At 46.6% G+C, this 11,843-nt stretch overlaps 1 non-coding gene across 1 annotated transcript; it reads right to left on the bottom strand.

Moving 5' to 3' along the window:
* Positions 1 to 1,503: 1,503 nt before the first annotated feature.
* Positions 1,504 to 1,689, bottom strand: LOC130267945 (U2 spliceosomal RNA). Its single transcript, XR_008843345.1, has one exon. It is a non-coding gene; the product is annotated as a U2 spliceosomal RNA (small nuclear RNA).
* Between the last annotated feature and the right edge of the window lie 10,154 nt (positions 1,690 to 11,843).

Here is an 11,843-nt window from a genome sequence, read left to right as displayed (position 1 = left end):
CCCAGCAACAGGGGGGGGGGGGGAATGGAATGTATAATGACAGGATACTGAGGGAAAAAGGAGCTCCGGAAAGTTGGGTGGTTGTCACAACACAAAGAAAAAGTAATTAAATAAATGAGCCCAGAAGGGGAATGGAAATTAATGTAACAAGAGAATACAATTAAAGAAATTATTAATATATATAACACTAGAGTAATGACACCACTTATCTTCTGCGGGAACAGCAAGAAAGAAGGAAGTCACATGATTGCAGAAGCCTTTTATCACATAGGATGCATGCTATTGGACGTTCAATATACCTTCATTTGCATATTTATTTAATTTTTTTTCTGTTACGTGTTTAACTATTTGCTGCTGGGAGTAAATTAGAAAGATGATAGCATAATGGAGTCTCCTGCCTTGAAATAAAATCTTTAATTGAAAATTGGAGCTTTTTCTGAGAGGAAACTCGTATAGAATTTATTAAGATTTTCTCCCATGTACCTTTATCTATCACTCCTACCAGCCTCCCTCAGGTTTCTTTGATTTTATCCAGAAAATTCCGAGGAACAAACCCAATCAGCTTTTTATAAATGAAACTAAATGATTTTACCGAAGAAGTGAATAACCTTACAAAATTAATTAGTCTATGAGAATCAATTTTCAAAACCTCCCTATTTAGCATACATTTATCTGCGTGACTAATTTGTTGATACCAAAATATCTTATCCTGTTTCAAGTGAAATACCTCCATTAGTGTATTTAGCGATTTTAATTCCCCATTACTATATATCTGTGCAATATACTTTATTTTTTATTCTTCCAAAGTGTCGAGCAGTCTAAATTATTTGTGAACCTACAAATCCTTTTCATTTCTTCCCATACCTTTTGATATATCTTAACATAAGAAAAGTGTTTTAAACAATTACTGTGAGCTTGTGCCTCTAATATTTCTATAATCCCCTCAAATTGATTTCCAAATTCCAAACAAACCTTACCCTTCGCCTCTGGACCAAAAGGTACCTGCGAGGTTCCAGGCTCAATGTCCATTTTCCCTGAAGCTACTAGGGGACCACAAATGCTCCCGGCATCCCCCTTGGCATTAGCTAAGGTATCTGCCTGCAGAGCCGTTAACAGTAAGTACCCTGCCCATGCAGGAATACCCGGGGTTTTTGCAGGGAGGTGCAGAACCTAATGGCCACACACACCTTCCCTAGACCACTAGGAGGGAGACCCAGAAGGGCTACCACAACATGCAAAAAGTGACACAGTGACAAAAAGAAATCAATAAGTGAATGTGCACAGATATACTGCCCAGACATCTGGCCGAATCTATAAAAATTTATCTAATCCTAGCCAGAAGGCGGGAATCAAGAGGCGAGTGCCACAAGGTGAAGAGTTCATGGTGCCAGTGCTTCCACTCAGTGAGCCAGTACACCCCGTAAGTTTTGGCACCTCAGGGTCACCACTCCCCAAGGCACTAAAGTATCTCGGCTCTAGATCCTCCCAGCCTCATGGTGACGGAACAAGTCACATCGGGCAGCCATTGAGCTGATTCCTCAAAACCAGCCCCGAAACACCCTGGTACACCTGTCTCCTCCACGCAGCACCCCTCCACACTAGTCCCACATTAGTGGTGCCCAATCCCCCGATATGAACTGGTAAGAACAGATACTACACTTAATCTTAGCCAAACGGCCGAGAAGCGAGAAATAACCAATTGAAAGAGCTTTATAGATCGTTCAGTCATTACAAGTCATACAATAAATTACAATCACACAAAGCATGACAGTACAATACACAGCAAAGGTTCCCTGAGCTATACATCGCACAGCATGTTACTCTAACACTGTTCAATCCTGTAAGAGAAAAGCACAAGAAATCAAGAAAACCAAACAATACAATCTGTGATCAGGGGAGGGGCATGGGCTGTGGGGCGGGGCTGGGGGAAGGGGGGAGTGGGCGACTATGGGGGCGTAGGGAGGGGCGGATCACAGGGCCAAACTTCTAGGCTATAACTTCAGGGGGACATGGGGAAAGGAGAGGGGATTTCACTCCTCTTCTTCATCGACGGCCGGGCTGTCCAAGATGGATTTCTTGCACCTTAGCTGCCAGGAAGTGACATTTATAGTGTGGAAGACAACAACCCCCCTTACCCTCAGAGAGGGTTAGGTGGAGGTATTTCAGCCTCACTCAGCCCCTTCCCCATATTAATGTATTCAATACTGCCTTAAGGCCTCTAAGCAAGGTAGAAGGAATCCATTCTGGAGAGGATCTCACCCGGTATAAAATTTGGGAAAGGGTTATCATTTTCAAATCTGCAACTCTATCCGCTTGGGAGAGGGAGAGATTTTTCCATGCCTCAATTTTATTTTTAATTCTTTTTAATAAATGTCTTAAATTATTTTTCAGGAAAGAGTTTTTCTTCACACCAATTTCTGTCTCTAAGTATTTTAGCGTTTCACTATGTCCCAGAATATTGATGCCCTCCAACTCAAGATTTGCACCTTGATCCACCGGAAAAAGATAAGATTTCTTCCAATTTATTTTAAGACCTGACAATAGACCAAACTCCTTAATTATTGACATTACCTTGGGAAACAGTAGTTCTGGTTGATCTAAAAATAACAGAAGATCATCAGCATATAAACAAACTTTATTGTTAGCCTTCCCCCCAAGTCCAAAGTCCATGATTTTGTTAGAACCTCTAATAGCTGCTGCTAAGGGTTCCATATAAAGGGTGAAGAACAGTGGGGATAAGGGGCACCCGTCGGGTCCCCCTATCCTCGGCATCAGATTAACAAAGCATAGACTCCAAGCAAACCATTCATTCCTGGCGCAGGAGGAGGAGATCGGCATCAGCACAAACACAGACCTCAGCCGCCTCTCCCCCCAGCGATCATAGAGCGTTTTCCCTTCAGACCTTACAGCACTGCAAAAAGGGTGGTCACACATAAACATATCCACCGGCTGACTTGTGTTTTAAAGGGTACCTCTCATCAAATAAACTTTTGATATATTTTAGATTAATGAATGTTGAATAACTTTCCAATAGCATGTTAATGAAAAATATGCTTCTTTCTATTGTATTTTTCCCGATCAGTCCTGTCAGCAAGCATTTCTGACTCATGCTGGAGTCCTAAACACTCAGAGCTGCCAGCCTGCTTTGTTCACAGCCAAACAGGCTGTGAACAAAGCAGGCTGGCAGCTCTGAGTGTTCTCCTTTGTGAACAAAGCAGACTGGCAGCTCGTAGTGTTTAGGACTCCAGCATGAGTCTGAAATGCTTGCTGCCAGGACTGGTAGGGAGACCCCTAGTGGTCATTTCTTCAAAGTGGAAAATTAAATAGAAAGAAGCATATTTTTTAATAACATGCAATTGTAAAGTTATTCTGCATACATTAATCTATAATATATCAAAAGTTTTTTTGATGAGAGGTACCCTTTAACCTGTAGTTCAGGTGAATCACCCTGGGTCCGGATAGTTTTGTCCAGAGTTCGGGTGCCAGAGACCCGATGCGTGAATCGCCATCCAGCGGCGTCCAGCGGGAGGAGAGGACATCATAGGAGGAGCTGCCGCAGGCACTACCTATGGCATGACGTTCCTCACACAGTCAAACATGCACTTCAATGGAGGGGGGGGGTTATCGACTGGTAGACTTCTCTGGCGGCTGCTTGTCTTCCCAAGAATAAAATGACTGGGAAGTTGTAATCCAATTATCTAACCCTTATCTCCCTGCCATACACAATAAATGGTTGGACATTCCCATCGAAATCTTCAGGTTTGGCTGACATTCATCTGATATGTATGGCCAACTTTAGCTTCTCCTAGCTACTCTTAAAGCCTGAGGGGGAGATTTATCAAAACCTGTGCAAAGGAAAATTTGCCCAGTTGCCTGTAGCAACCAATCAGATAATTTCTTTCATTTTGCAGAGGCCTTGTAAAAAAATAAAGAAGCGATCTGATAGGTTGCTATGGGCAACTGGGCAACTTTTCCTCTGCACATGTTTTGATAAATCGCCCCCAATATCCTTTTGGCCTACTCCTGAAACCCCATCGGAAAGAATCAAACCACTTTTTTTTTTTAACCCTTATCTCTCTCTATCAAGCCATTGACCTGTTAGCTAACCACTGAATGGCTGGGTGATCCAATAGCCCCCTAAATATTGTTAGACATTTAAAGGGAATTTACACAAAGGTGTAATTTAATGTTCCTGGGCTTCAATGGAAAATCTGTTACAGAACTCCCACCTACCATGTTTCATATATAATACTGGTGTATTCCTAAGTGGCTCACGTAAGACTGCACCTTCTACCCTCATAGCTAAGCCCCTGCATTTATACATAGTCAGTAATTTAATTCAGCATGCTGTATCGATCTTCATTATTACATTATTAGATCAGAATTGTTTTATGTTTGTGTGTTTCTTTTATATTTCTCAATAACCTTCTTGGACTACTATGGTTATATGTGGAGGACATGTTGCATAAAATTCTGCATCTGTCTCGTGTTTGAATGGGGCCTACAAAAATCTAGGCATGTGCTCCAGAAAAAAAACATTTACATGAGATTAATAGCAGAAACCTCTGCTACAAATCTGACCTATGTGAATACACTCTAAATAGCAAATAGGCCAAGTTGTACAGATATATGAGAAAAAGTCTTATATAACTATGTATCTAGGTGTATGTCCCATTCAAGCATCTGGAAAAGCTGTGTAACCACCTCTGTGGGTGATGCAATGGCCGCCATGGATTGACCTTTACTAGTGATTTTTGTACTATTATTAGGGGCAACAAGCACCATATAATGATTTGTGTATCTATGGTATAGCTTTCATACTGTAGCTAATAGACCAGATATAGTGATATTATCATTGTTATAGATCATAAGAGAGTTGCTTTACCCAGTAGAGCCAGGAGCACATAACATGTAGTAGCTGCCCTGATTTAGACGATTACCATTAGAATAGATGAGTCCATTCAGCGTATTCACATCATCTGTTATAGTGTATTGTGCTGAACAGTGACTTTTCACTTCTTCATTATAAGATGAGATTTGAAAAAGACAAGAAACAATGATTGCACTTATCTGATCCTTCTCTCTTTCATTGTGCACTAAAGATATAAGACCTTCCTGGCACTATGTAATGGGAGGCAGGGCACCTTATAAACAAATTGTTCAGTGTGGATGAGAGGGGTTGTGAATGAACCTATCTTCTATGTGTCACTGTTGTGTTGGTGTTAAATAGGTCTGTGTTATTTACTCGGTTCTTATCTAAATTAGTTTGTATTACAAATAGTTGCTGTATTATGCTTTGCCTTATTTTGCTGAATACCCCTATTGGTTAATTTTGTGCTACATTAGTTCCTGGAAGAAAGACTAGTAGATGGTCTCTGCCCTGCCATGTATGTGGAATCTCTGTATGTGTGTCCATATGTGTACCCCTATTTGTACACATATCTTGTGTTCTTCATCCCTACTTTGCTACTGCATTATTTGTTCATCCTGTTGGTTGTGGATAGAGTTAAACGAGCTGAGTCTCCGAACCCAGATTCGATCCAAAGTGGGGGAGGAGGGGGTTGGTTCGCGGTTCGCCGAACTTTCAAACATTGCCATGGTTTGGCTCACGTGAACCGTGCATGGAGTGGTGGGCGCTCCATACATGAGGAGAGCCGGGGCACCGGACAGGAGATCCTGGGAGTCCCAGTGGTCAGACCCCTGCAATCAGAAACTTATGAGTTGTTCAGTACCGTAGTACCCCTGTAAGGTATTCAGCCTGCAAACTCATGCACTGAACAGAAACATAGTATGTCCATTACAATGAATGCCCGCCGGGTAGTGACAGATGCAAATATTAACATTTACAAACTAATGTACAAGGCCTGTTTCCCAGCTATACACCCATGTAATTGCATACTATGATATCATAATGTGTTATCTTGGACTTTAAACTGCAGGCTAAAACTCTGCATTACCTTACTGTGTAAAGTTTATATAAGATAGGAAAAAACTATCTGATTCATGTATTAGGTGTTCAGAAGAGAATGCCGAGCACGGATGCTGGTTGTGTTAGCAAGTTGAGAATTTATTGGAATGAAATATTTGATATGGTAAAAATTATATACAGGGTGGATGTCAATGATAAATTTGCCTGTGGGATACTGGGTGAAAGTAAAATAGATGCGGATACTGTCAAACAAACAATTTCTTTGGAATTTTTTTTTGGCATGTTTAGATATAGCCAGAGGGCAGTTTTGCTGAAAAAAAACATTTTGAGTTTGCAGATATTAAAACCAGCAAAAAGGGGGTTAAATGTAGAGCAAACTGGGAAGTATGGGTACTGTTTTGGCAAAGAAGAATTATATTATAATCCTATGAACTGGGTCTATACTGTCACGATGCCGGCTGGCAGGTAGTGGACCCTCTGTGCCAGAGAGGGATTGGCGTGGACCGTGCTAGTGGACCGGTTCTAAGCCACTACTGGTTTTCACCAGAGCCCGCCGCAAAGCGGGATGGTCTTGCTGCGGCGGTAGTGACCAGGTCGTATCCACTAGCAACGGCTCACCTCTCTGGCTGCTGAAGATAGGCGCGGTACAAGGGAGTAGGCAGAAGCAAGGTCGGACGTAGCAGAAGGTCGGGGCAGGCAGCAAGGATCGTAGTCAGGGGCAACGGCAGAAGGTCTGGAAACACTGGCAAGGGACACACAAGGAACGCTTTCACTGGCACTAAGGCAACAAGATCCGGCAAGGGAGTGCAAGGGAAGTGAGGTAATATAGGGAGTGCACAGGTGATAACTCTAATTGGAACCACTGCGCCAATCAGCGGCGCAGTGGCCCTTTAAATCGCAGAGACCCGGCGCGCGCGCGCCCTAGGGAGCGGGGCCGCGCGCGCCGGGACAGAACAGACGGGGAGCGAGTCAGGTAGGAGAGCCGGGGTGCGCATCGCGAGCGGGCGCTACCCGCATCGCGAATCGCATCCCGGCTAGCAGCAGGATCGCAGCGCCCCGGGTCAGAGGACGTGACCGGGGCGCTGCAGCGGAGGAGGTGAAGCGAGCGCTCCGGGGAGGAGCGGGAACCCGGAGCGCTCGGCGTAACAGTACCCCCCCCCTTGGGTCTCCCCCTCTTCTTGGAGCCTGAGAACCTGAGGAGCAGACTCTTGTCAAGGATGTTGTCCTCAGGTTCCCAGGATCTCTCTTCAGGACCACAACCCTCCCAGTCTACTAAAAAAAAATTTTTTCCTCTGACCTTTTTGGCAGCCAAAATCTCCTTGACCGAGAAGACGTCCGAGGAGCCGGAAACAGGAGTGGGAGGAACAGATTTGGGAGAAAAACGGTTGAGGATGAGTGGTTTGAGAAGAGAGACGTGAAAGGCATTAGGGATACGAAGAGAAGGAGGAAGAAGAAGTTTATAAGAGACAGGATTAATTTGACACAGAATTTTGAAAGGACCAAGATAGCGTGGTCCCAACTTGTAGCTAGGGACACGGAAGCGGACATATTTAGCGGAGAGCCATACCTTGTCTCCAGGGGAAAAAACGGGAGGAGCTCTTCTTTTCTTATCCGCGAACCTCTTCATGCGTGAAGAAGCCTGTAAGAGAGAATTTTGGGTCTCTCTCCATATAATGGAAAGGTCACGAGAAATTTCATCCACAGCGGGCAGACCAGAGGGCAAGGGGGTAGGGAGGGGGGGAAGAGGGTGACGGCCGTACACCACGAAAAATGGGGATTTGGAGGAAGATTCAGAGACCCTGAAGTTATACGAGAATTCGGCCCATGGAAGGAGATCTGCCCAGTCATCCTGGCGGGAGGAAACAAAATGTCGCAAATAATCACCCAGGATCTGGTTAATTCTTTCTACTTGTCCATTGGACTGGGGATGATATGCAGAGGAAAAATTTAATTTAATCTTGAGTTGTTTACAGAGAGCTCTCCAGAATTTAGATACGAATTGGACCCCTCTATCCGAGACAATCTGCGTAGGCAACCCGTGAAGACGAAAAATGTGTACAAAAAATTGTTTAGCCAACTGAGGCGCAGAAGGAAGACCAGGAAGAGGAATGAAATGTGCCATTTTGGAGAATCGATCAACGACCACCCAAATAACGGTGTTGCCACGGGAAGGGGGTAAATCAGTAATAAAATCCATACCAATCAGAGACCAAGGCTGTTCGGGGACAGGCAGAGGATGAAGAAAACCAGCGGGCTTCTGGCGAGGAGTCTTATCCCGGGCACAGATAGTGCAGGCTCGCACAAAGTCCCCAACATCCGTCTCCAGAGTTGGCCACCAATAGAAGCGGGAGATGAGTTGCACAGATTTCTTGATGCCCGCATGACCTGCGAGATGGGAGGAGTGACCCCATTTGAGGATTCCGAGGCGTTGGCGTGGAGAAACAAAGGTCTTTCCTGGAGGAGTCTGTCTGATGGAGGCAGGAGAAGTGGAGATCAGGCAGTCAGGTGGAATGATGTGTTGCGGAGGGAGATCAACTTCTGAGGCATCCGAGGAACGAGAGAGAGCATCGGCTCTAATGTTCTTATCGGCAGGACGAAAGTGAATCTCAAAATTAAATCGGGCAAAGAACAGAGACCACCGGGCCTGGCGAGGATTCAGCCGTTGGGCCGACTGGAGGTAGGAGAGGTTCTTGTGGTCGGTGTAGATAATAACAGGAAATCTTGATCCCTCCAGCAGATGCCTCCATTCCTCAAGTGCTAATTTAATGGCTAGAAGTTCTCGATCCCCGATGGAGTAGTTCCTCTCCGCTGGAGAGAAGGTCCTAGAGAAAAAACCACAAGTGACAGCATGCCCGGAAGGATTTTTTTGTAGAAGAACAGCTCCAGCTCCTACTGAGGAGGCATCAACCTCCAATAGGAAGGGTTTGGAAGGGTCAGGTCTGGAGAGCACGGGAGCCGAAGAAAAGGCAGACTTGAGTTGTTTAAAGGAGTCTTCTGCTTGAGGAGGCCAGGACTTGGGATCAGCATTTTTCTTGGTTAAAGCCACGATAGGAGCCACAATGGTAGAAAAATGTGGAATAAATTGCCTGTAATAATTGGCGAACCCCAAAAAGCGTTGGATAGCACGGAGTCCGGAGGGGCGTGGCCAATTTAAGACGGCAGAGAGTTTGTCTGGATCCATCTGTAGTCCCTGGCCAGAGACCAAATATCCTAGAAACGGAAGAGATTGGCATTCAAACAGACATTTCTCAATTTTGGCATAGAGTTGGTTGTCACGAAGTCTCTGAAGAACCATACGGACATGCCGGCGGTGTTCCTCTAGATTGGCAGAAAAAATTAGGATATCGTCCAGATATACCACAACACAGGAGTATAATAGATCACGAAAAATTTCATTGACAAAGTCTTGGAAGACGGCAGGGGCATTGCACAGTCCAAAGGGCATGACCAGATACTCAAAGTGTCCATCTCTGGTGTTAAATGCCGTTTTCCACTCGTCCCCCTCTCTGATGCGGATGAGGTTATAGGCGCCTCTTAAGTCCAATTTAGTGAAGATGTGGGCACCTTGGAGGCGATCAAAGAGTTCAGAGATGAGGGGTAAGGGGTAGCGGTTCTTAACCGTGATTTTATTAAGACCGCGGTAGTCAATGCAAGGACGTAGGGAGCCATCTTTTTTGGAGACAAAGAAAAATCCGGCTCCGGCAGGAGAGGAGGATTTACGAATAAAGCCCCTTTTTAGATTCTCCTGGACGTATTCGGACATGGCAAGAGTCTCTGGGGCAGAGAGAGGATAAATTCTGCCCCGGGGTGGAGTAGTACCCGGGAGGAGGTCGATAGGGCAATCATAAGGCCTGTGAGGAGGTAGAGTCTCAGCTTGTTTTTTGCAGAAAACATCCGCGAAGTCCATATAGGCCTTGGGGAGACCGGTTACTGGAGGGACCACAGAGTTACGGCAAGGGTTACTGGGAACCGGTTTTAGACAGTTCTTGGAACAAGAGGACCCCCAACTCTTGATCTCCCCAGTGGACCAATCCAGGGTTGGGGAATGAAGTTGAAGCCAGGGAAGTCCAAGGAGAATCTCCGAGGTGCAATTGGGGAGGACCAAAAGTTCAATCCTCTCATGATGAGATCCGATGCTCATAAGAAGGGGCTCCGTGCGGAAACGTATGGTACAGTCCAATCTTTCATTATTTACACAATTGATGTAGAGGGGTCTGGCGAGACTGGTCACTGGGATGTTGAACCTGTTGACTAGAGAGGCCAAAATAAAATTCCCTGCAGAACCAGAGTCCAAGAAGGCCACTGTAGAGAAGGAGAAGGCAGAAGCAGACATCCGCACAGGCACAGTAAGACGTGGAGAAGCAGAGTAGACATCAAGGACTGTCTCACCTTTGTGCGGAGTCAGCGTACGTCTTTCCAGGCGGGGAGGACGGATAGGACAATCCCTCAGGAAGTGTTCGGTACTAGCACAGTACAGGCAGAGGTTCTCCATACGGCGTCGTGTCCTCTCTTGAGGTGTCAGGCGAGACCGGTCGACCTGCATAGCCTCCACGGCGGGAGGCACAGGAACAGATTGCAGGGGACCAGAGGAGAGAGGAGCCGAGGAGACGAAACGCCTCGTGCGAACAGAGTCCATATCTTGGCGGAGTTCCTGACGCCTTTCAGAAAAACGCATGTCAATGCGAGTGGCTAGGTGAATAAGTTCATGTAGATTAGCAGGAATTTCTCGTGCGGCCAGAACATCTTTAATGTTGCTGGATAGGCCTTTTTTGAAGGTCGCGCAGAGGGCCTCATTATTCCAGGACAATTCTGAAGCAAGTGTACGGAATTGTACGGCATACTCGCCAACGGAAGAATTACCCTGGACCAGGTTCAACAGGGCAGTCTCAGCAGAAGAGGCTCGGGCAGGTTCCTCAAAGACACTTCGGATTTCCGAGAAGAAGGAGTGTACTGAGGCAGTGACGGGGTCATTGCGGTCCCAGAGCGGTGTGGCCCATGACAGGGCTTTTCCGGACAGAAGACTGACTACGAAAGCCACCTTAGACCTTTCAGTGGGAAACAGGTCCGACATCATCTCCAGATGCAGGGAACATTGGGAAAGGAAGCCACGGCAACACTTAGAGTCCCCATCAAACTTATCCGGCAAGGATAAGCGTATCCCAGGAGCGGCCACTCGCTGCGGAGGAGGTGCAGGAGCTGGCGGAGGAGATGACTGCTGAAGCTGTGGTAGCAACTGTTGTAGCATAACGGTCAGTTGAGACAGCTGTTGGCCTTGTTGCGCAATCTGTTGTGACTGCTGGGCGACCACCGTGGTGAGGTCAGCGACAACTGGCAGAGGAACTTCAGCGGGATCCATGGCCGGATCTACTGTCACGATGCCGGCTGGCAGGTAGTGGACCCTCTGTGCCAGAGAGGGATTGGCGTGGACCGTGCTAGTGGACCGGTTCTAAGCCACTACTGGTTTTCACCAGAGCCCGCCGCAAAGCGGGATGGTCTTGCTGCGGCGGTAGTGACCAGGTCGTATCCACTAGCAACGGCTCACCTCTCTGGCTGCTGAAGATAGGCGCGGTACAAGGGAGTAGGCAGAAGCAAGGTCGGACGTAGCAGAAGGTCGGGGCAGGCAGCAAGGATCGTAGTCAGGGGCAACGGCAGAAGGTCTGGAAACACTGGCAAGGGACACACAAGGAACGCTTTCACTGGCACTAAGGCAACAAGATCCGGCAAGGGAGTGCAAGGGAAGTGAGGTAATATAGGGAGTGCACAGGTGATAACTCTAATTGGAACCACTGCGCCAATCAGCGGCGCAGTGGCCCTTTAAATCGCAGAGACCCGGCGCGCGCGCGCCCTAGGGAGCGGGGCCGCGCGCGCCGGGACAGAACAGACGGGGAGCGAGTCAGGTAGGAGAGCCGGGGTG

Source organism: Hyla sarda, chromosome 4 (assembly GCF_029499605.1).
Source record: "Hyla sarda isolate aHylSar1 chromosome 4, aHylSar1.hap1, whole genome shotgun sequence".
Classification (NCBI taxonomy): Eukaryota; Metazoa; Chordata; class Amphibia; order Anura; family Hylidae; genus Hyla; species Hyla sarda.
This window is presented reverse-complemented; position numbering and strand designations above follow the sequence as displayed.